Source organism: Plectropomus leopardus, chromosome 7, assembly GCF_026936395.1.
Source record: "Plectropomus leopardus strain MGB_pleo_1.0 chromosome 7, ASM2693639v1, whole genome shotgun sequence".
NCBI lineage: Eukaryota > Metazoa > Chordata > Actinopteri > Perciformes > Serranidae > Plectropomus > Plectropomus leopardus.
Genome location: NC_142182.1, coordinates 6,088,738 through 6,112,863, shown reverse-complemented (window position 1 = coordinate 6,112,863; position 24,126 = coordinate 6,088,738). Strand labels below are relative to the sequence as shown.

Below are 24,126 nucleotides of genomic sequence, written 5' to 3'. Positions count from 1 at the left end.
GTATTATATCGATACTTTGGACAATGATGTGATATTTACTGATATCACAAAGTCTGCCAAGATCTTGATTCAGGTTAGGGGCAGGCAATCAATATGAGACAACATTATACACTCATTTAACACAGTCAGTTGTAGAAGAAGCTGTCACCCCTTTTATTTGCTTTTGGCCAGAAAAGATAAAAACAACATAACATATGTAATTGGAAATAATTAAAACTATTTCATTCTGTTTGGGAATGCTATTTGGAATTTTTTTTTTTCATTTGAACTGTGATCTTTTTCCTATCTGACTCAAAGACATCCTCAAAACATGGATTAACAACAAGATCTTTTCACAAAAGTATAAAACTCAGCTCAATAATAACTGTCAAGAATCATAGACAAAAAAACTGTCTTTTGCAAGTCATGTTTCTCGACATACACAACATGCTAATGTTCTTAGCATAAGCCTATGGCATTTTACATTGCATAAATTAGCTTTAAAGCTAGCTGACTTATCCGCTTCTCATAACCTGTTTACACAAATTATGGCTCGATGTTTACGCTTTGCATGGATGATATGTGTTTGTTGCTCATTTAATCAATATGCAGATCAATGGAACGTTTCACCTCTACAGGATATCACATTATTTCAATTGGCTCACTTTAAATGAATCTGTCATGAACAACAATGTTACAGTGCATGTTAGCCTGACCCTGTGCACAGTGACTGTGTGTGTGGTGAATGTGCACATCAACCATGCAATGTACTGTAGGAGGTGTTAATGTCACAGCCAGTGTTGCAGCACCTTGTTTTAGAGAGCTGAAGAATGGTGAGAAATCCTCACATTAGCATTTTCTACCCACACTGATAAAGAAGTCTGTTACTTATGCATCAGATGTTACAATGAAATGTTTCTGTTCACCACAAGTAGGGCAGTTTCTTCTCAGAAACTTGCTATTGGATTTAATGTAATTAGCTATCAAAAGGCCTTACGAAGCTGCGCTACAGCCTGACAGACACTCCTGTCACCTTGCCAAATGCTGTCAGCACATGATTCAAGGACTATAGCAGATTTATGTTAATGGTTAATGCACACATTCCCCATGCGGTTGCAATGTAACCAGTCTGGACTGGTGAAACATGTCTATTCAGCAGCGTGCAGCTGTTTCAGCAGCGGAGCGCATGTTATGCTCTCAGCTTGAGGTGGATAATCAGAGGTGAAATCAGCATCAATATGTTTCCTTTTTTTAGGTATCATCCTTAATAAGTGCCGCCATAATTACTCAGGCAGAAACGACAGCAGTATCAGCTACATACTGATGGTTTGCAGATGCTTTATAGTTAGGATAGTAAAAGAGAGGCAATAATGACTTTTTTTTAATTTTGTTTTGTTTTTTAGTTTTTGAGCTTCAGGGGACAGTTAAATGCAGAATTTACACTACGCAAAGTGATGCAAACTTTTCCCCATCAGATAATATTGTAAATTATTAGTGGTTTTAAAAAAAAAAATACCTAAAAAAATTTAAAGTGTAAAAGCATCGTTTTGGGGTTTTTTGCTGGCTTTAAATCTAGAAAATCCATCATTCATTTCCCGTTGATTAGCCTTCAAAGCTTTCTGAACACTAACAGCAGTATAAATTTTGTATACCTGCACACTTCAGATTTCCCAGAAAAAAAACATCCTTTTTATTTTTTACATTGTATTACAAAATCAATTTTGAACAGAATGAACCAGCTGAAATGTTATCACATTATTAATCTTAAATGTTATTTTATTATCAGTCAGGAAATTATGTTACATTTTTGGCCAAGTTACTACATTATTTGGCTTTATTACCTTTTCGAGCAAAAATTTAGTACAAGTTTTATTACATTTTCCAGCATTATTACATTACTGGCTGCTACAAGTGTGCATCTGCTGCTGTCCTACCACCTCTGAGTTAGCTAATGTTACAGCTCAACGGAGGCGAATGCCATTAATGTTTACATTTCACGCTGTCACAAGCATGATCCTCTTGTCCATTAGTAGATGCATGCTTCCTTTAGCGCGGTGATATGTTTGGTGGGTATAGTTTCGGTAGAATTATGCTTTTCATCTCCCTTTTTAAATGTATTTATTAAACTGTCGACCAGCACTGATTCAGGGCCTTATGGGAAAGGCTGCAAGCAAAACCTGTCAAGCTCGTGCCATCATGCCAATCTAAGTTAGTCCTGCTTCTAAGTCCTCTAAATCCTAAAGCACACAAGTTCAATATATGATACGCTAATTGAGGATTATGAGTCTAATCCACAGATGGGCATCAGTTCTATCTCAATGCTGAGCGATGGAAGGAGGTTAATTGGGGATATAGGGACCGTGAAGACGCTGTGTTTCATTATATCAACCTCTTCTGGCCTGTGCCTCATTTTTAGGTTCCCAGATTCTCATGATTCAAGCCATAAGAGTTTCAGGATTTAAATTAGTGATACCTTTGTACCTTGTTTTCACTGTGGGGTAAGCAGGGAGCTCCAAATCGATTACAATCCAAATAGACTGAAGATTGACTGAAACAGTGCCTTCAAATACAATCAGTACTTGGCCTCTTTGATGAAGTGCATGCAGTACACCAGTTACAAGCCCAATGCTGGCTCTGTTGGATGTGCGTTAAATGCCAAAGCTTTCCACCATCACATGACAAACCCCTCACCACCCAGCGGGAAATACTGGATTATATACAACAGATGGTATATGTAACACCTATTTATGTTATTTATAGCAATAGTCTGTATCTGCTATCCAAAGTTTTGTGACCCCGTCTTCATATAAGGTAACCTCACACGGGTTATTGACAGCAGGAATATTTCATGCTGCTGTTTTCCATGCTGACACCTTTTGGTCAGTTGGTCGATTGGTTGGTCAATATGCTCTTTTCTGAGTTCTTATTGGTGTAACTTAAATAAGGCTGTGTCCACCAAGCGTTTTTTTTTTTTTCAGAGGTGCTTTGATTGTTCAAAGTTGCTATGATATGGCATATTCTTGCAAATGTATGCTTTGGTCCTATCTCTGGACGCTGGGAAGGCGAAAGCACACTAACTGGCTTATTTGGCCTCAGTAGGGTGCCAGATGGCTCCCCAAACCATTTTCTGATCCAAAGATTGTAATAAATTGATTCACTTTTTTTCGTACTTTTAATGTAAATAAGGGGCATGAGTGCATTAAAAGCATGAAAACAGGGCTTGTTTATCAAAAACATGCCAGTGGAGGGCCCCTTGGGACAACCCAGGGGTAAAAAAAAGCCCAGGGTAATCCCTGAATGTCCTCAGTTCCTTAAAACCCCTGTGCATACCCCGTAACTGCTTCAGGGCTGCTGCGACTGGCCCCTGGCTTCCTGTCATTTTGTAAAAGTGGCCCCCAAGCAAAGCAAATAGAGTATCCCTCACACAGGGAGACCTGCCAGTCTGTGTGCCCAGCAGCATGAACTCCACTGTGATTGGACAGCTGTGTAAAAAGTGAAGGTGGCGTGCAGCGTTTTATGCAAAGTGTTTAACACTGAGATGTTTAACACCTCAATGTCCAAACTTAAAGAAAAGACACTTGCACACTTACATCTATGCAGTTTTGGTTTGTTCTCTGAGCTTTCGGTCTACTTTGACCTTCATCAGAACAACTCAAGATGTCTAAACAACATCACCGATGGGCAGCACTCAGCACAGTACTCTTTCCTTGTCATGTTTTGTAGCATTGTGTTCCGCACACAAAGAGTTAAAAAACAAAGAAATAAGAATAAAGAACTGTTTTGACGGACACACAATGCGAAGAAGCAGGTTACAAACAGTGTACTACAGTCGATATATTAATGTAGAGGTTACATGCAATTTTTTTCCCCCAATTAAGACCTTAATTTAAATGAATGTTCTGTTGTAAATGGTACACTGTTAGTAATGACAATGTTGTCAAGGGTGTGTTGTTGCTGGTGATGATAAGGATTAATGGCATAATAATAATGATGATGATGATGATGATGATGATGATGACTGACTAATGATACTTCAGTGAATCCTGTGATGACTTAATGAGATGGCTCTGTTTGGTCAATCTGGCCGCAAACTTTCCTGTTATTGGTTACAGGGGTGCCTTCGGTTTTCTTGACAATGAAAGAAAAAGATGCTTTAAATTTCTTTCTTCTCTTTCTCTCACTGCCTCACTCACACACACACACACACACACACACACACACACACACACACACACACACACACACACACACAAATAGACACGTGTCACTGGCCTTGACTTTATCCAAAGGCACAGTATATTTATAATCACAAAGAAGCCATTGATACTCAGAGAAGAGGGCTGAAATAACAATACAGCTATTGATTAGGATATGATATTTGTGTGTGTGTGTGTGTGTGTGTGTGTGTGTGTGTGTGTGTGTTGTTTAGGTGGTCATAAGCGATGTGTCAGAGGTTATACGCCACACCCTCCTTTCCCTCCTCTTCGTCAATATCACAACTTAAGATGTAGAGCAGATAGAGCAATGTTAAATGTTACAGAGTTATTATATTTATATTATTTATTATGTTTTATTTATTATTCATTTTCAGGCCATTTTGATATTTCTTTTTTACTAATCTCTTGCTAACTTTTGAGTAGGTTAGGAGGTTAAAGGAGCAGCTTTTTGTTTTTTTTTTCTTATTTTACAAACCCGGGTCTCAACAACATAAATTTGACCACATATTTGGCAATATTTCTATATTCTGATATTTATCTCAGTTTTGGGTCAGCAGTTTGGCCGCTGAGTAATGTTAACTCTGCTCTAATGAGTCACTTTGAATAAGCTGAAATAAAAGCATTTTACGTGTAATAACTAGTTTCTATTTACAGCCGGTAAAGTATTGAGGTATGTCTGGGCAACAAGCGTATGGGAGAAGGATGACAGAAGGGGGACAGAGAAAAATAAAAGAAAGCGTTAAAGAAGAGAGACGCATTGTAGTTTATATGAAAGCTAAAAAGAGGAAGGAAAGGAGATTATTTAAGAGAGAATGTGACAAGAGTGGATAAGAAACAGAGAGAGAGAGACCAGACTACACTGTGTTTAAACTACAATCTACATCTGACTTCCTCTCAAAGTAACCAGAGGACTTTGAGATATTCTCACATGTATAAAGGATGAGGAGTATACCCACTATTCATACACTTCAGAATTTAAAGATATTTTGCAGCTGCGGATGATGCAGATGTTAAACGTAAAATATGTTTAAAAAAATTCTTTAACTTTTCACACTTTCCTGCCATTTTTGCTTTATGTCTTTCTGTCACTCTCTCTTTCTCTCTTTTATTACAGCACATTGGTCACAAATATTCATCTCCACCTGTCTTAAGTTTTTTTCTCCCCTTACCTTCATCTCCCCTCGTCTTCTGATAACAAACCCCCCACATCTCTATCCACGGCCTTGTCTAGTTGCTGTGGCAACCTGGTGTTTTGCCTTGCTCTCAACACATTCCGCAAGCCCATGTCCAAGGGCGATGTGACACACACACACACACACACACACACACACAGGCATAACACACACTCTCACACAATGATAGTGGGCTTGAAATAGACTGTGCGTTGTCACTGCTGTATGAATCTTCAAGCACTTTTCACTCAGGTTTCAAACAGAATAAATTGCTGCAAGAGAATTTGAATAACTGTTAAATCTCCATAAAGCTAATCTAAACTATACTCATTTTTTCTTTTCATTTTGGTCAGATTCTGAGTGACTTTAATCAATTGCTAATTGAGTGTTTGCTTAGCCTCATTACTGAGCAGCAATTTTCCAGAAGCTTGGCAACTGTAACTAGGTACAGCAGGCCTGTCAACTTCTGGATTTCTTGTAGTAAAATATAAGTCACATATTAAAACATAGTTTGGATGGGCCGCTCCAAAACCAAAAACCAAAAACCACTAACCACTAACCAATAACTGCTTTGTTAGATGATATATTGTATATTGTCCCAGAATTTATTGCGATAAACAATATTATTGTCATTATGAGACCATTTTATGCCACTGATATAATGATAATAAGATAGCATAATAATGTAAATACACCCTTTCAAAAAAAGAGCAGCAACTTTTTATTCTTAAGAATATCTAGACGTTGATCAACCTCCATTCATAGAAAACGTCTCCGTTTGAGACTTAATACAAAATTTGGCTTGCAAAAACAAATCAGCCTGCTTATATATCTCCTCAACATTATCTTTACACTTCAGTAAATTGTCAGGGCACACAGAAGAGCTTTTTTTTCTCCTCGACTGTACTGCTTATACAGAAGTGCAATTTAATCTTTAGTACCGACTCTGAATAGCTTTAGTGGATCTTAAGAGCGAGCCTCGAGCAATAGCATAGACTTATTTATTTATTTTTCCTTTTGAGTGTGTGCCACTGTGTACATTACTGATGCACTGGCCTTAGGCTCCATTTTCTATACACTAATTGCTTCAATGCATCCACACAATTCTTTGGGTAAAAATTTACCAGCGTCACGTTATGTGTGGGCATGCATGCACGACCTTATTTGTTCGATGTCAATAGACTTGCCCGTCGAAATATTAAAAGGTGGAGGCAGGATTGGGACAGTGGTAGACAGGCACATACATACACACACACACACACACACACACTATACATAAAGCAGAACCTGGAGGTGGTGTAGAAACCTGAACATTTTATCATGTAACTATTTTTTTTTCCATTTTTTTAAATAACAGAAAATATGCTTTTTGGGCGTGACCATCAACAATATTCTAATTGGTCAGATCCATGTGCTTTATCTCTCTCCACTCATCATTACAGTTGTTATTGTGGCATCTAATACACAATTTTATGATAGAAGCACTGAGGAAGAGAAGGAAATGAAGGCCGCAGCTGCTGTTCGAGAGCACGCACATGCACGCACACACACACAACAGCTGACATCAGAAAAACACTTTGTGTCTCAATGGACTCTTGAAGGGAGGGAGGGGGGAAGACAAGAGGGAGATGGAAGGAACAGAGAGACGAGATGAAGGGACAGACGGAGAGAGAGAGACAGACAGAGAGAGAGGGGGGGGGGGGGGGGCTGGCAGACAGGTTGCTGCCTGTTGTGGAAACCAACTAGTTATTCTCATGGGTTAGTCTCTGTGTGTGTGTGTGTGTGTGTGTGTGTGTGTGTGTGTGTGTGTGTGTGTGTGTGTGTGTGTGTGTGGTAAACGTGAGTATGTGAACAACGCCCCTCTGATAATAACGTTCCCTCTGCTCGTTAAAGAATAAAACAACCTGCACATGGGCTCACTTAAGTGTAGTTTAGGTAAAGCACGACAGGTTTCCTATATAGTTTCGGCACTCCACATCATGCAACCATTTTCATTTGTTTAAAATATTGCACAAGGAAGCCAAATATTGCAGTCTTAAAGCTATGCATTGACTAAACAACATGATTGACAAAGGCCCTGAAGGGTTTTATCTGTGCTCATTGTTGAACGCAAACATTTAGCAACTGTATTTAGACCAAACAAACATTGCTGTAAGAAACAGTCATTCAGAGCTTAAAGGATAAGCCTGGTGTTATTCTATATATTCTTACTGTCAACAAATCCCACGTAAAGATGGCGCCTATTAACATGTATTGTAAGTGTATCCCCCGCCTGACATGTATTATACTCCTCTTTCCGTAAAGCTCTATTGTTTCTCCACAACTATTAAAAACACATCACTGTTTCATTGGGTGACATGTTTCTATCTAACAATAAACACAGGCCATGTGGTTTATTTTGACTCACATAGAGCATCCTGCTTATGTAAATGCTCACTAGAGCACTATATTTGTACTGGTGCGCGGCTGAAAAAAGTCCCTGACAAATGTTGTGATTCCTCCTCTTTTACTTACAGTTACTAAAATCTGCATTTCCCAGCTGTTTAAATTATTTAGTCTTAAAAAATATTATGTATGTATTATTTAAAGATCCGACTTTAGCAGAAACATTGGTCTTGGGATGAGAGCAACAGAGAGGCTGGGCAAGTTGGAAAGTTTCGTTCGACATTGCTGGTTTTGGTTTAGAACTGCAACAATTAAGGAGATTTAAAAGATCACTTGAGCTTGACGGCATCCAACATCCCTCTGTCCGTAGACTCCTTAGATGAGGAAAAGCTGCCCTCAAAAACCCGTTAACGGGGGGGAAAAAAAGGTAGAAACCTCAGGAAGAACTGAGGAGGGATCCCTCCTCCAGGACGACAGGCCCGCAATAGATGTAGTGTGGAAAGAAAGGATCAACATAATACGGTTACAGTGAACCATATGACAGAATGATTCACAGAGAGAGATGCAGAGCAACAACAGCAATATTAACAATAATGACAAATAATAGTAACAGAAATATGAGTATGTTACATGCATGTATGTGACAACGATAATTAAATGTGTAATAATGTGAAGTTTGACTTATAGTAATAGCAGCAGCGGTCAGCATCAGGGCCAAAGAAAAATAGTTACTTTAAATATATATATTTACTCCATGAACCCACACAGTCCAGCGGGTCCATCCTCTCTGCATGGCTCAGCCTCCCCCTCATCTAAAGCAGGTACTCTACCTTGAGCCGACATGTTTACTTCCACAGATATTCTGTATCATAGCAACCTGATGCAAGTAAAGCTTTTCAGCTGACAAAAAAAACCAAAACACTGTGCTTCCAAAGTGCTCTCAAACGCTCCGAGCTGGGCGTTTCCTGATGAGCGCCTGGCGTTTTCAGCTGGGAAAAATGTCTTTGTCTGACCATGGCAGAGCAAAACTGGCATTTAATTGTCTTTTCATGTCTACAGATCCTGCAACAGGAATGCATTAATTAATACATTTTTAAAAATCTATTTGAAACCACTGTATAGTATTACATTTTGTCTCTGATTGCAACCATATGCTCCATCACTAATGATAATACTCATTGCTCTATTTTATGCCATTTCACATACCAAGCAACAAACTTCAGTAGTTTGTGTTAAATTATCCAGGAGCCTAGTGACTGCTGGTGATGCTTACAGCAAAAGTTAAAAAATTTAAATCCAGCTCCACTGCTAAAAATAATTCCCAAACCAGTTTTGGCTGCTCTGTTGTGGACTGACCCGAAAAACTTTTGTTTGACCTATTTTTTATTTTTTTTTTGTAACAGTTTGACAGGGGACACCTGTTTACCATTATACTGACTTTAACCTTTAAACGCTGATATGAGCAAACTAACTGCATGGATGAGTCAGACATGGGTGATGCTGCATGTGACAACAGACAACTATATGACACTACATCAGCTCTTAACATGTGTGTCCATAGTGTCAACGTGTGTGTGTGTGTGTGTGTGTGTGTGTGTGTGTGTGTGTGTGTGTGTGTGTGCTTGAACATGTGACACACACACACACAAAGTTATGGATCAGAAGCTTTGAATCGGGTGTGTGTGTGATTATAGATTCCCTCCAACCAGGTTAAGAAGGTCATTGTATGGACACAGCTTCCGCTACACACACTCACATTCGGATGTTTGAAGTTTCAGTGTGTTGTGGAGAAGAGTGTGTGTTTGAAGTGTGTATTAGTCTGCCACCTTCCTGCAGTGCTCAGCTCCCTTTGATTTTCGTCTCCTCCCTCCCTGACTTCTCTTCTGTTATTTCCAGCTTCCTTTCCTTTGTCTCTCCCCTCCTCGCGTCCTCTCTTCTCCCGTCTCTCCTCATCGCCTCCTTCCTCGTATCATCGTTTCACTTTTTTTCCCTCTCTCTTCTCAAATCACTCTCCTCCCTTCTTGTTTCCTATTACTTTTATCTCCTCTCATCAGCGTTCCTTCCCTGTCGTCACCCTCTCTCGTTAAATCCTGTCACAGGCGCACTCTCTTTGTCTCCCGGTAGCCTTGCAATCACCAATCCAATCTGTCCATCCAGTAAAATCCAATACATCAATACCTCTACGGCACCTGATTGCCGGGATCAGTCAATTCATCAAGACATCAGATCTTTAGTCCCCCCCAGACATGAGAGGTCGCTACTCTGTGGGTTTCTGCAGCTGGCTAATTAACACACAAACAGGGACGCTGTGGATTTTAGGCCAGCTGTGTGTGGATGCTGAACATGTGAGTGTGTGCAGAGAGATAAATATAGTAAACCAGAGAGAGGGAGAACAGAGAGAAAGAGTCCGCCTCATGAAAGCGAGATTGTCACAGCGGAGAAATGAACCGTATCCTAGCAACAGAAAGGAGCATGATCCCGTACCTGAGATTTGGGGGGCATTTTTTTTCTTCTATCTTTTTTTCCATCTGTGTTAGAGGTAAATTTTTGTGAGATTTTGCAGCATATATTCTATTATTTATAACAGTGTTTCACCTAGGCTAGTTATTAATTGCCAACCCAATTAATAACTAGGGGTGTAAATCACAATTTTACTCCAATAATGTACATAAAACATTCAACAAAAGTTCTGAAATCCTGTTAAATAATAACAGTCAAGGGTAATAGATGAAACAACTGTTTTTTGCGTGTCACTATGATTAGCTCAAAGGACCAATACATAGAATTTAGGGGATATATTTTCAGAAATGGATTTTTTTTTCTTTAGCTGGTTAGTTATTACTTTAAATAAGAAGTGTTCTGTTTTCGTAAGAATGAGCCTTTTATATCTACATAGGGGAAAAAATCATGGAAGTCTGTTTTACAAGCCTGTATAATAACACACGATGTGTCCAAGACTGTCAGGAAATGATTTCAAATAGTTAAATAGGGCTGAAGATTACGCCCTTGGCCCAAATCCCACAGAGAAACTAGCGTGAGCATGAATAACAGTAAAACACAGTAAGGACTCCCAAACTGAAAAAAAATGTGAATGCACATTAGTCGTGTAAAAAGCCTAAAATGAATGAGATATATCCCGTCTGTAATTATTTCCTCTGGAAGGAGCGGGCAAAGCGGTGGTCGGGGAAACACGCAAGAGTCCAGTCAAGTTTTTCAGTATTCACAGAAGAAGAGATCCACAAATATTCAGTTTCACTTGGACACTGGAAGCTGTCCAGAACGCTGACAGCATTTCACTGTTGGCTGCACTGAAGCATCATGGCTTGGTTCAGTAGCTTGTTTGACTGTCAGCCTTTGGTTTGAATCGGAGGACCAGCTGGGACCTTCCTGCGTACAGTTGGCATGTTCTCTTTGCTCTCCCACAGTCCAGAGACACGCAGGTTTGGTGAATTGGCCGCTATAAATTGCCTGTAGGTGTGAATGTGAGTATGAGTGTGTCTGTCTGTGTGCGCCAGCCTCTGTGATAGACTGGCAACCAATGCATAGTGGGATGGGCTCCAGCGCCCCGCGACCTTGAAGCCGGCTAAGCGGTTTAGAAAATGGATGGGTGCCTGACTCAGAAACCTCACAGTGATGCTCAGTGAGGAGGAAACGAGCATTGTACATTTCCCCAAGAGTGTGTGTGTCATCAAAATGTTAGGTTAGGTGACTTGTGTATCATTAGGTTTACATCAGTTAATCTACTGATTATCCTCTTGATTAATCACTAAATCTTTCTTTGAAATATCATAAAATTGAACATTTTAAAAAAAATGTTAAAAAAGCTGTTTATATAACATAGGGAGCAGCTCCTTGCTTATGGAAGTCGGCATGTTTCTATAGTAACCCATTGTAGCGTTTTCGTGGTGGCCACCGACATTCTCCTACTCGCCTTATACACAGGAGAAGTTTCAGTGTGTTGCAATCTGCAACATCACTGCAAGATGTCACTAAATACTAAAAACTAGACACTTAAGTGCCATTTAGCACATGCAAGCACACAAAATAAACTAAGATTATTGGCATTTAGCTCAAGGGCCTAACAGTGCTCAGTGTAATCCTCAGATCTTTAAAAAGTCTTAAAAGGCATTGAATTCATTAATTGGAAAAAAAAAAATCAATTCCTTTATTGGCATTTAAATGTCTTAAATTAATATTTCAAAAGTCTTTTTCTGACATTATATTGTAAGATTTTAAAATAAAAGGTATAATCTTATATATATTTATTTATCTATTTTTTTAATATATAAAATTTCCTGAATTCCTCTCGCATAAACTTTAACAATTAAGTAATGTTTTTGGCAACATTGTCCTTAACCCTTTTTATTCAGTTTTAGTTGTTGTTAAAATGTTTTTTAATTTAATTGTCTTAAATCAAACTTGCCTTATGCTGCAGTAACCCTGTGTTCAGTTTATTATCATATATGACAAAGAAAACCTCAAATATGTGTGTTTTTCTTGCTTTAAAAAATGACAGGACATTTTGTCAATGGCTATTAAAAAATCATCGCTACATATTGTATGTATAAATAAGAAAAAGTCTTATTCAATTTGTCACAGGGCATTGGGGTTTCACAGAGCGATAAGAGGAATAATCTGAGTCTGAAGTTGCGTTTAAGGCAGAATAATGTTTGTTATTTCTGATATCATCAGCTGCGGAGAGCAAGATGACTTCTGAGGAGAAACACATAGGGTGTGTCTGCTGTTTTATATGACTGCAACCCACTCAGTGTGTTTTTGACTCCACTTAGCTGCAGCCTCTCATTTCTTTGCCCTCTTGTCCTCCCTGCGTGTACGTCTGCGAACAAACAGTGCCTTTTAGACAGAGTAAAGCCTGCAAAACACGTCAGAGTGCATAACATCAGAAAGGCTCAGAGAAGGGCCTTAAGGGGAGGCAACATACACACACTTGCTCCCACACACAACTAGTTCTCCACCAGAGCTCCATAAATCACCCTGTAGCTCTCTAAAGCTGCAGATACACACACACACACACACACACACACACACACACACAGTGACTACGCAGCCTCTCTCTTGCTTACCTCCTCACTGTATTTGCAGACTGGTGCTGCCAGCATCATTTGACAGGCACATGGACCTGTCTTGCCACGCCACAACACTGCGCTGCAAAGAACAGGTCCATGATGCCTCACTCCTGTCGCCCCCGGTTACCAGGGCCGCCAGTCATCAGTGCCGGTTTGCTAAGCCCCTGCGTTGAGAGAAAAGTCTCACACTTTTGAAAAATCAAACACACAAACATGCATGCACAGATTAAGTGTCTTTTATGGAGTGGAAATTTAGGCAGGGAGAAGAGCTGAGATTGAGAATATAACTTTAAAAAAAGTAAAGAGCAACTTTGAATGAAAAAGACTGGTGATTAGAAACTTTCTAAGTCATAATTTGGGAGAATCATATCATTCCTGCTGTATATTTTTGTGAAGAATGATGTGGAGGGAGACAGAGAAAACAGGAGTGTTAGGGTCCTGCACAGCAAGCCAACAGTTGGATATCAGTCAGGCCACTTGTCTCATCTGTCTCCCTAGTTTTTGTGGCGTGCTCTGCATTATTGGCCCCTTGACAGCCTGTTTTTTTTTTTTTGTTGTTGTTGTTTATTTGTTTTTTTACCCAATTCAACATGTTGAATTGACATCTGAGACAGCAGAGTCCGGTGGTGAATAAAATCACTCTAATTGGCAGTTCAGCTCAGTGCATGAGAAGTTACATTCAAGAGATGGAAATAGACAAATGACTAATGTCAAGAGAACTCCAGATCGAAACAAACTTGTAATATTAAGACTATGTTTTTAGCCATTGAGCTCTATAGCATATGGGTGTTGTAATTTTTGTGTTCTTGTTCACTGGAGCAGTGTAAATATCCTTTGTTCTGTCAGCATCGAGTTGTGTTTTTGGGCGGTTTCACGGTTTACCAGGGTTTTTAGAAATCCCAAAGGTATGTTAGCCGGCATGTTTTACTTCTAACTTGGTGAATTAAGGATTTATTTTGACCAAACTGGAGCTGGTGATTGTTTGAACAGAGATTGTTTGGGTGAGTTTCGTTTAGTTTGAATTGTGTTTTATGATGAGTTAACTGAAAAAAAGTCGAATTCAAAACGTCTACAGTTGTATTTTTCTGTTTAATAAGGAAAATAAGTGTGACAGTATTACTTTCATTAACATTTTGTGGGAATCTATTCTGTATTTATTAGTCTGAAAAGCTGAATGTAAGTAGCGCATATTTATACTGTCACAAACTGTATGCCCTGGTGAAATTTAAGGGCAGTATGAAGGTATGAAATATTAACCCCAGCATCTTGAATCATCCTGTCGGTCTCCTGGTTTCCCTTTTTTAATGACTATCACAGGCTACCACCACCTGCTGGTATAGTTATTTCATCTTTCACAGGCGCAGAGCGTACGTGCTGGTTGGCTGTTTGCTGTCTTCGTGGTGTGTTCAGGTGCAACTTTTTCACCACTTCTTTGATATCGGTTTTGTGTTTCTGGGCGTTAAGGGAAACAAGTAGAAGTATTTTTTTTATTCATTCAATTTAACAACAGAACACAGTATAATAGTTAAAAAGAGATGGTTTTTAGTCAGTGAGTCACGTAGATAAGCTTGTGATCAGTCATGCATGAAGGCAACTGGCATTTATGTATGTCGGTCCAGTGGTCCAGTTTTCTCAAGGGCTGTGTGTTGGTTACCTCGGGGACTGGGTTCTCAGGTGCTGAGAGAGACAGAACATGGACCACATATCCCCCGAGAAGGAGAAGGAGAGGGAGGAGGGAGGGAGGGAATGTTCTCCCTCAGGTGTAACACATAATGAATAGAGTGATGGAGGAGAGAAGAAGAGCACAGAGAGAGGGAGGGAACACTGGAGACAGTCCTCAGGGGTTTAGCACATTGGCACACCACTATATGCCTCTGTATGTGTGTGTGTGTGTGTGTGTGTGTGTGTGTGTGTGTGTGTGTGTGTGTGTGTGTGTGTGTGTGTGTGTGTGTGGAATCGATCAGGTTGATAAAGCACCCAGCGTTAATGTCGTCACATGTTTGTTTCTTTGTAAAACGGCCAAATGTCATCAGTTGCTGTGTCGGTTACGACCACAGGTACAGGATCCCACAGTTCAGTTGTGTGTACAGTACACACTGTTTGCAAACACACACAGAGGAGCAATGAGATGATACTGTGAGCTGAAAGAGCTTTTGTCAGCTGGTAGGGATTTTGCTTTACCCTTTCTACCAAAGCATCTCTGCCTTTTATAGCTCAGGTTGTATTACGCAATTGAGGGCAGTGTTGCAAAATAATGTGCAGGAATGCGTACAGTAAAAGCAGATTTGTAAGACTTTTGTAATACCTGTGTAGGTCAGACGTATTATTTATTGGAGGAGCAGACAGCAGACAATTCCAAGTAGTTATATTATGTACAGTTTTTCAAACAAATATTAAAAGTGTTTTTAAATCTTATTTTTAAAGGTGTTTCCATAACTGTGGCTGCAGTCTGTTAAAACAAACAATTGAAGTCATTTTTTTATCTTTCGTTTGTCAAAAAGTCAACTTTTGGGGAAGAATACAGCAGTAGATGGTGTTTGTGTTTGGTGCAGTTTAGACTGTTGTACACTGACATTCTTTGACATTGTTGTGCTTGAGTTGTTCTCTGTTCTGTGTTCAATCTGGCAGCCAACTGCTGGTGCAGCTAATTAGGCCAAGCTAAAAATAGACACCTGCCTATAAGATTCATATATCATCTCTGTCACATGACACCTCAGGAACCACCGCCCCGTTGTAAACCGGCTGGTCAATATTTTCCAAAATGCAGGTTTCATAGTTTGGTAAAGTAGACTAGAATACATTTGTTTTAGATTAGGAGTAAATATTTTGATTTTTTTTCCACTAGCAGTGATTACTGACATTTTTCTTTAATTTTGTTTATTTATTTATTTATTTTAATTTCCAGGGATACTCAGCTTGCTTTGCTTGGGGGGCAGTTTTACAAAATTACAGCAGCCTCATATGTGTTTCTTACTGATTAGGAAATTTCTAGGATTATGGCATGTTTTTTATGATTTTATGACTTTTCTAAGATTTTTGGACATTTGTTGTATTTTGGGACATTTCTAGGATTCTAGGACATTTCTAGGATTTTTAGGACATTAGGGACCCAGCTAGGAACTCAGGGGGTGTGAGGGATCCTCCACTGACACTTTTTTGATAAACAAGCTCTATTTTGATGCTGTTTCATGCACTTTAGTACCTTATGTATACTTAAAGTGCCAAAACAATTCAGTGTGAATCAATTTATTTTTGCCAACTAGATTTGGCCCATGGGCTGCAAGTCAAATATCGCTGACCTACAGTGTGCAAAGCAAAAAGAGTCAAAACAAGGTTCCTAAAAAATTGTATGAGAAAATTAACCAAAAGTAATCCATTTACTATGAGAAAAAGAATCACACAGATTTAAGTTTGAGTTAGTAAGTAAAAAGTCTGGTGTTGGGACTTTAACATGAACTGAATTGTGCTGTACTAGTATCCCTTAAATAGCTCTGTACTGTCAATAAGGCACTTAGCCTGTTAATTACACCTGTCTCAGAATACACAGTAACGTAATTAAAGTACCGCTCTGTAGCAGCACGATGCTTCGTACTCGGGTAGAAAACTGCAGTGTGAACCAAACACTGAAGTAGGCGGGGGGAGGGCTCAGTCTGCCTGGCTGCTAATTAAGCCAAACTAAAAATAGGCTCCAGGATATATGATTAACATATAAGGATGGATCATTATCAGTGTGGTATATAATAATATTAGCTAAAAACCAATGACCTAGATAACAAAATAAAAGCTAAAAGGACATTTTATGATCTGATACAAACTCATAAAACACTTAAATGCACCCTTATGTACAGTTGTATGTTGTGTGAACTGCCCTGATAAGAAGTAACGTCACATCATGTGATAGCAAAAGTCGTCAGAGTGGGTTTCGTCAGAGCTTTAATCCGTTAGAGAAGCTTCAGCAGATCAAAGCTGATAAATCTCTTACAGAAGCGTCATGCAAAGAAATATTGATCAAGATAAGAGTCTGCAGACTGGCCAGCAGCTCTGTGAGGCTGTATCACTGACTGTAAAAATAATGGATGTAGCTACCGTGTATCCCCTCGAAAACAACATCTAAAGAAGAAGTTTTAAAGTTGAAAATGAGTCTGTTTTCTCTCACAGGTGGTCTCCTGTGCTGCCGCCAACCTATCCATCATGATTATGTGCCCGTGAATCAACTGCAAATATTAAGACAGACAGTGGTTACATTATTGCTCTCACCAGGCATTAGCCCAGTTAGCCAGCCGTCACGCGCACTGAGGCAAAAATCTTTAAACCTCAGCCTCGCTGGTGAAGCACACCTGTAATTATTACCGTGCCCGGGAGAGACGCGGTCATACCTGATGACAGAGAGGCAACGGCTTTTGTTTCTATCTTTCATTTTCTGTCCCTTTGTCTCTCTCTTTCTTCCTCTCTCTTCTTGTTGTGTCCTAGTTTTCCTGCTCGATGACGTACACATTTCCCTGAACACACGTGCTGCGTACACATATTCACATAGGGTGTGTGTGCATGTGTGTGTGTGCCTGCTGTGCCTTGTAGATGTAAATTATGAAGGACATTTGAATCTATATTTGATGACTGCTTCTTATTTAGAAACCAGCCATTTGGCAGAGCGCGATAGCTGCAGCCGCTGTGTGTGTGTGTGTGTGTGTGTGTGTGTGTGTGTGTGTGTGTGTGTGTGTGTGTGTGTGTGTGTGTGTGTGTCTGTGTGTGTGCGTGTGCGTGTGCGTGTGTGTCTGTGCCATTTTCTGTTCATGTGAGTGTATGTTTGTGTCTGTTTATAGGGATGGAAGGGGTAAAAGGTTGCTGCTATTAAATTTCGCACCCATTGTTGCTGTGTGACCGTGTATTTTCATATCGTGAGGTCAGCATGGAGACTTGTCTGTCCGTGCCACTCTCACATGGAACTTATCAGATGACTTTACTTTAGATGTCTTTAATAAGGTTTGGTGCTCCGTCGTTTGTGTCCAGCCAGCATTTAGTTACAGACATGAAATCAAGTTTGTATGGAGTTATTAAACCAGTAATTAAAATCGATTTTCCTACCAAAGAACTTCTGACATTTGACTCACTGACATTTGACAAAACGAACTTTCCTGTGCTTCACTACAGATTGTGGCAGAAGAAAATCTGAATTAGTTGCAGAAAGATCGGCAGAGTCTAGCTTTTTCACTCAACCACCAGTCAAAACAAAGATGTAGACAGGAATGGCAGATGTGGGATCTGTTTCTGCTGGTGCCTCCAAAAAGATATAAAGTGAATATTGGTAGACGGAGAGGGTTAGGGACCCTGTCGACTCATGGCATTGCTCTTCTGTCCAAGTTTCTGTAAGTCAGAACAGAAGTTTTGGTGACCTTGCTGACCATATCAGTGTTGCCAGCCCGAGCAGGAGAGAGCTGATCTCTTTTTCAGTTATTAACACTGCTGGTGTTGATTGTGCTCGGCAGAGCCAGCAAAGATGAAGAAGGGGGCCCGGGGTGAGCAGGGGGAATGAGGGTTGGGGTTTCTTAAAATTACTGATCCATTAGCTGGATACTGTGTGTGTGGTGGGTTGTGTTCCAGGTAAGGTATGGATTGTATGTTTTTATGCCTTTGTACCAGTGTAGCCAGCTGGAGGCATTTTGTTTTCCGTTGTCCGTCCATCTGTGCTTATTTCTTCAAATTTGGCACAAACGTTAACTTGTACTCAACAATGAACTGATTAGAGTTTGATAGTTATCGATCAATGGTCAAGGTCACAGTGACTTTGTCCGTCTCATACTTTTGACCGTGATTTCTCAATAACATTTTGAAGGATTTTTTTCAAATTTGGTACAAACGTTCACTTGAACTCCAGGATGAACCGATTAGAATTAGGTGGTTTAAGGTCACTGTGACTTTGCATCGGTCTCATTCTGGTGAATACAGTATCTCAAGAAGGCCTTGAGGGAGTTTACTCAAATTTGGCACAAACATCCACTAGAACTCCAGGATGAACTGATTAGAATTGGGTGGTCAAAGGTCACTGTGACCTCACAAAATAACTGGCCATAACCAAAAATTATACAATAATGAATGAAAAATCACACAAATGCCTAATAGGATAAAATAATGAAGTGATGACATTTTCTTTTTTAAAGGTCAAAGGTCAACTTCACTGTGACATAATAATATTCAGCATAAGTGCTTTTCTGGCCATTACTCAATGACATATCTCAGGAACATTTGGTCAGATAGTGAATTGGTGACACTAGTTTTGGGTGTCCACCTGGAAACTGTACTTATTGTAGAGATCTTCTGAGTTGCCATAGGAGATGTGTGTTAACCGTGTTTTCTCAGGCATGGATATAAACCATAGGTGCAACTTGACTGGTTCGCGGAGGCATAGAACTGCAAGGCTGTAATTCTAGTCTTTTTGGTAGTTTGATTCTAGGTTGCGTGGAGGCATTTTGCCCTATAATAGTGACAACATACCCAGAATAGACTGAAGTTACCATTTGCTGTGTGTTTGAATCCTGCTGAGTAACATTGACATCATGCTGCCATGAGTCACTCAGAGATTGTGATAGAGTTCAGAAGTCTTCTCATGTTCAAATACCCTCATTTAAAGCAATATTCTCCAACACTTTCTGACATTCGAATATGCCTCAGAGGTTTTGATGAGGCGCCGGGCTCCCGGGACTCTGATATTAGTTACTGCTCAGGCTTGGATCGCCATAACTATTTGTAAACCCTTCACTAAGAGTGTGTAATGTGTGTAAAACTAGCTTCAAACTAGTGATGTACAACATAAGAAATGTCATAGCTTGTAAAGACTGAAGTGATGTGTAAGTGATGCTGGGGAAAATTTGTGGGGCCATCCCATCAAACAGGAGGCATCAAAAGCTGCAGCATACCTTTCAGATATAACATTTTTAAGGGGGCATATTATATTCTAGACTTAACTCTGCTTGAAAGATGTTTTTTTCTATAAAACTAGTCTGTCTATAAAGTAAAAAGGTGCAAACACTTTTGAAAGTGGTGCTACATGTAGAAAAAACAAATAAGGAATGTGGCATTCACTTTGCTCAAGAGGTAGAAAACTTATAACAGTAAAATGTGCCACAGCGGTCCTCCCAGTTTACCTAATCAGTAAGAAACATTTTTAACAAGTGTAAGGCCAAATTTAGCCCTTTAAAACCTGAGCAAATTGGTTTGACTTTAAAAAAAAAAAAACAAGGAAAAAAGTCAATAAGCAAATTGAGAAAAGATGACCTAAACATAATCAAGAAATCCGATTAGTTTTTTTAAAGTGAATAGCACAAGAAAATTAACGAAAAATTGTTACAAAAAAAACAATAAACAAGGAAATAACTTGACAATAACAAATGGTTCAGAAGTTTAAATCTTTGTGAAAGGCGTCTAAGTAGAGTGCAAGAAGAAGTGATGTGATCCAGGATCCAAAGGATTCATCCACCATATTACCTCTTATTGGATCAGTTAGCCATCAGTATGTATCAGTTACACCCAGTAACTAGTCTGCGTGGTGCTTAGTTCACAGTAACATAGTCATGGTCTGAAGATGCTTCTTTGTGCAGGGTCGGGACCCAGAGTGACTGTCATAAATTATAATCCCAATGATTGAGTTGTTAGCGAGAAACACTGCTGATAATCTGCAGAGCTCAGTGAAAAAAGGCAGGAAAAAGCAAAGCAGAAGAGCAGAGGAGCAGCGCATCTGCACTGCAGCTTAGTCGTGATTCACAACATTATATGAAATCACTTTTATGCAGCATCCACACTTTCGTTTCTGGATCAAAGCTTATCCAAAATATAAAATGAAAAGCGCACGCTCACTAAAATGCCCGTTGACTGTGTAGCTCAGATGATTTAGATTACTTGTATCAGGAAGGAATATCCAGTCATTACAGCGGCTGTTCTTGACATGAATGAAAGTGACTCAGCTGTGCAAAAACATCATTATCTGTGGATGAAATCCTTTCTCATCTCCTCATCACATAAATTAAATTAAAGGTTTGACTGTAATTTTCCTAAACCCTCTGATGGTTGGATGGTTTAGCCCCTACTGTCAGTGCTCTCTTGAAGCTGAATCCATCAGTCTGAATCTGAGGAGCGTCTCCATGATCAATTCAAGTAAGTGCGCGCGCGTGCGTGCGCGTGCATGTGTGTGTCAGGCAACATAATGTATGAGTGCTCAGCCTCTGTGCTTCGTCTCTGACCAGGTAGTGAAACTCTGACTCAGTTGTTTTCCAGCTAGGCACTGTCTACCCTGATCTATGGCTGCGCACGCTCGCGCTTACACACACACACACACACGCACACACACATGCATATACACAGGCAGAGATGACAAAGTCCACATGCACAAGGACAGGCACATATCCGTATATGACATGTAATGTTGATGTATTGGTACAGGCTTACACAGCCTGCTGGCCACGCACGCACTCACACACTCACACACACACACACACACACACACACACACACACACACAGAGCAACACTGTCAGCACGCTGTTAACTCTTTTTGTTGAAGGACACATTTTTGCTCTTACACAGTAAAAGCAGATTGAGAGCTAGAGACAAAAGCAGTAGCAGCAGAGAGAGCAAAACATGGAGGAAGGCTGAGATGGAGAGCAAAACAAAAAAGCTGACACAAGAAAGTACTGAGGGTAAACTGAGCAAAAAATTCCAGACATATACAGCATATCCTTAAGCTTTTAAATCAGTAAAATTAAGGTAGGAGCCAGAAAACCTTTTTTCTCCTCTTTTTGTCTCATATGGACATTTAGATGTAGTCTTCGGAGGTTTTGCTGACTGGAGCAGAGGTAGAGAAATAAAGTTGGCAGTGAAAACATGCATAATCATGTCTGTGTGATAACAATGATCTCCAGACTCCCTTTTTTCCTTTGTTTGACAAACTTAATGAGTGCCTTATCTTGTTTATCCAGGTCAGACTGGTGGTCACAGGTACGGCTACATCACTGTGATTAAACAAAAGGCACAACTGAGTATTGTGGCCATTAAAATGGGAACAAATGTGATATTTCTGCATGAACCGGTGCACGAGCAGAGCTCGAGGTTCCTCATAGGTCAGCTTCATACGTAAACATTTCTGAATCATTGTTAAACCAATTTAAAGATAATCTAAAGATGCTTAAGCACTGATTAAGATTTAACAACCGGTGATGAGTGGTGTCAAAGAAAACACAAAGGTCAGAGAGAGCTTTTATTGACCATGTTCGAGGGATGGGCGGTATGGAGATCATTAAAGAGCGAAGCCTTGGCGCAGTGGTGTTCCATGAAGCCTGACTGAAATCACTCAAAAAGCAGAAATGAAACCAGTTATTCAGCAAAATGTCTTCCCAGTCGTTTCGAAGAAAACTGCTGATGCAATTAATACAGGAAGCTTTGGGTCAAGGAAAGCGTCCAGAGATGGCAGAGTAGGCACAGTTTTTGTAGACGCAATCAACAGTCGAATACTAAACAATAGAGACGCCCTGCAATAGATTTTTAAAATGCTTTACATATAGGGGGGATTTTCACACTTTTAGGGTTAGGAGGAGCTTACTTACACTCTCTACTGCCTTTTTTGTCCTATTCTTACCTCAAATTGCGTCAAAGTGTCTATCTGTCTGAGTGGTGACTTAAAGTTGACGTTTTGTAACATCGGCAGGTAAAAGGCGGCACACTGTATGCTTTGCGCATTGGGCAGCTAAATTAGATCTTTATTTCAAACATGCCAAATAAAATAGGGAAACAACATAAAACTTAAGAAAGAAAAACAACACCAGAATGCCCTTTGGACATATTTAATGAATAAAAGTAGGTATTTTATGTCCGAAAAGCAGTAGGAGGAAGTGAAGGCTTATCAAATTCTTACCCGTCATTTCGTTATTAAGTTTGAGACGTGGATATATTCGCCATTCTGCTTCCTGCACAGTGAAAATGGAGGACGAAAAATCAAACCGATCAAATAAAACCAAGACTCTGTCACTGAGTTGCATTTTTCTCGCCTCAGATAGTTTCAGGAACATGTTTTCGTTTAACATTTAACTGTAATATGAGATTAGCGGGAGCAGCGGGAGCGTTTACTGGTCTGATCGGGCGCGCAGCATTCTGGTAGTTTTAGGCTTTCTACCTCTGGAGCACTTTTTTCTCTGTTTTCACTGGTCATGTAGCACAAATTTCAAAAGTATTCCCGTCCTTCTATCAGAGAAACGGCCTGGTTTTATGTGAGGAATCTCTTTGTTTTAGTGAAATACTTTGAGTCGACATCTTTGAATCCTGTCTGTAAATGCTGGAGAGAGACGCTGGGACAGTAGAGGGGGCTTGTAGAGAGCGAGAGAGAGCGCACCAGGTGTGTTGTCCAGGGTGAAGGTTGTTTGTCTGATGCATGGGCGGATTATGAGACGATGGGCCCCTGGGCACAGACATGGCCCCACCACTTCTCCCACACAGGAGCAAAACACAGACTTTGTGATGGTTTTGCATCTCTTTAGAGTCATTAAGCATGTTCTTCTGATTGTGTGTCTCTCGCTGGTCATTTTGAGTCTCTTGTTGATGGTACATGCCAATATGAAATTTCGTGATCAAAAGCCAGGGCTCCCCACTTTTTGGGCCCTTGGGCCTGTGCCCGGTTGGCCTGTTCAGTAATCTATCCGTGATCTGATGCAGTGTTCAGGCTAGTCTGCCTGCATTGCACACCAGTACAAACGTTGGCTGAAATTTTATTTGTGTGAATATCTCGTCATGTTGGGAATCAAAACTGCTGAATCTCACATGCAGAGTGAGAGAGGCAAAATCGCCAAGAAAACCATCTCGAAATGCCAGATATTTCCTCATTTTGTTCTGTCAGCGTTGATATTCTAACTTTTTCACTGCACAAAAACATCATGTTATATGCTATAATAAACATAGAAATAATATTATTGGAAGATTGTTCTTAAACTTAAGTCCAAGTGGCATAAAAGAAAAATCTTTAAAAGCCTTAAATATTACTTGTTTTAAGCTGCAGGAACCCTGTGCTACATTTTTTTTCTTTTCTTTACAATCTATGAAATAATGCCAGCAATCCTGCACTGAAATTCAGGCGCTTAGATGTTCTCTGGAGGGAAGTCACCACCTCTGTGACACACATTTAAAGGAAATGACATGTTGAAAAGAAATGTGCTGCTTTAGCCATCTTTCCTGCAGGGTAAAGCTGTTCGTCACTGTGAGTGTAATGCAAGATTGATGCACATGTGGAGACTTCTATTAAAGCTGCAACGGT

The 24,126-nt window shown here is 39.9% G+C and overlaps 1 protein-coding gene across 3 annotated transcripts in view; it reads left to right on the top strand.

The window, feature by feature from the left end:
- The window catches only part of LOC121949902 (guanine nucleotide-binding protein G(o) subunit alpha), a 144,991-nt gene that overhangs the window by 51,343 nt on the left and 69,522 nt on the right, over nucleotides 1-24,126 (top strand). The gene's annotated exons all lie outside the window — the stretch shown is intronic.